Source organism: Poecilia reticulata, linkage group LG20 (assembly GCF_000633615.1).
Source record: "Poecilia reticulata strain Guanapo linkage group LG20, Guppy_female_1.0+MT, whole genome shotgun sequence".
In the NCBI taxonomy this organism is placed as follows: domain Eukaryota; kingdom Metazoa; phylum Chordata; class Actinopteri; order Cyprinodontiformes; family Poeciliidae; genus Poecilia; species Poecilia reticulata.
The window spans coordinates 22453984-22456315 of NC_024350.1; positions in this window are offsets into that span (position 1 = coordinate 22453984).

Here is a 2332-nt window from a genome sequence, read left to right on the forward strand (position 1 = left end):
TGTTAGGACAGGAGACAAAATGTTTCCATCCCTGAAATTATGATTCATAGAATCACATATCTAAGTCTAAACTGTTACAGAGAATAAACACAATAAGAACATGTTTAATCTGTGGTAGTGTTCATTAAAATGGCACATTTCTGATGTATTAAAACTAAATATGATCGGTTCACTTAATGATATTAGTGATTAGGTAATCCATTCAGCGAGTACTTTTACTTTTAATACTTAAGTATTTTTAAAAGCCAGGACTTTTTTACTTTTACTTAAGTAAAATGTTAATGTGGTACTTTGACTTTTACTTGAGTACATCTTTGACTGTGTATTTGTACTTTTACTTAAGTACATTTTTTGAGTACTTTCTCCACCACTGCACATGAATCACAAAAACATAAGTTCTGGACATGTCCTGTTGTACCATGATACCAAAACTGAGCTGTTTGGCCAAATCTAATATTATTAGATTGTGCGTAAAACAGGGAATTGTGCAAGCTTGAGAACACACTCCCAACAGTGTAGTACAGAGGTGGCAGCATTATGGTGAATTCTTGTTTTACTGCAGCTGGGACTGGACTGGTGGACTTTACAAGATATATGTTATAATGAGAAAAAAATGTTATAGGTCTTCTAAATAGACACTGAACCTAAATAAGCATACAAATTAGCTACAAATTAGAAACAAAAAATTTAAGTATTATGTATTTTCCAGGCACATAGTGTCATTTTATAGCACAATCGAGTAACTACATTACCATCAGTTGTTATATAAAAGTTTGATCAAACATGACTTAAAATAAATTTTACTTTGCAATTTACAGCCTTGAAATTGAGCCTCTGTCCCTTTAAGAAGCTGCTGCTCTTTCCAAAAACTTTGCCTTTACTACATCACCAGAATGCTTCTCCATTAGGACTTAACCAGTGACGTTCGGTGAGGTTCATTGCTTGTGAGGCACTGACTTACGACTTATATAGACACCATGCATGGGGTATGGAAATTTCGCGCAGGTATACAACGCTGGGGGGCAAAAAGACTCATCTTTTACATGTCATCCATAGCCGCGTTAGCTCAGTGAAACTTAGAAATGTAGGTATTAATTTCGTGCTATGATCCACAGCAAAGGGAAAGAGCGAGAAAGTACTTTCTCACAAGTACTCTGTATCCGCCAAGCTACACGCAGACTCGTTGCCATAGCAACTGACAACAATGCCGCTTCATGTTTTAGGATTTAACACCAAAACACGTTCAAGAATTTTGCACACAGAACAGAACATCCAGTCTGTTACTGTAGTACGTTTTAGGCTTAATATTTTATTAATAAATACATAATTGCTGTGGTAGATTAGCTACTGCTTCTACTTTACTGAATTACTTTGACATACAAACTGTAGCCCACAAAACGCACATTTCATAAAAAAAAAAAAAACTAAATAAAATCTTATTGCTATCTTACCTTTACTTATCCATGAAATTCATGCACCGCTAATTCTGCACAAAAATATCCGTTCACCCAAAGCCAAGTCTATCCTCGGCATGTCTTTTCTACTCCGTTTGAGAATCATCAAACTGACTTGAAGCAAAACTTTCAGCTCCGGTGTTGGTCTTCCTTTAGTTATCATCTCCTGCTTCAAATGAAAATCCACTTTAGGAAACTGTTTAAGTGTAGAAATGTAGTCTTTCATGTTGACGTCGGAAGAGAGAAGAAAACAAATATATCGCTGTACTTTACTTATTTACTGTGTGGCTAGCTCCATGGCTAGCTCACTGTGTCTTACTCTGCAGTTGTTTAGTCGCAATATCTGGGATCATGAGCGCCCCCAGCGATGAGACAAGGGAACTGCCTGCCTCACCTCGAGTCTGTTCTCTGCCGTTTCTGTTTGCTCATCAGCACACAAAACACGATACACAGTTGGTGACAAAAAACATTGTACATTTTATAAGCGAAATTATGGAAAATCACTCCATATATTAAATGTTTTTTAGCCATTTTATTGCCGGCGTACAGACAGGACGAACATGCTGTCATAAGAGTGGCAGCCAGTGCAGTTAGCGAGAGGTTGCGCAATCCCAGGTGAGGCTTAATTGGCTGCTGCCTCATTGGCTTCGCTTCTGAGCATTTGAATGGGAAAATGCGAAAATCCAGCGATTTTGAAGAAAAAAATAATCAGAATTGGTTAAGCTAAGTAAAAAAATAGGTACTTTATAGTACAAACCACAAGGTGAAAATAGCAATATAAATTATTTTATTATTATTATTTTCCATGATGACAGGTGAGGCTCTGCTTCACCTGCCTCCCCTGACCTCACGTCACTGGACTTAACATTCTTAGAAGC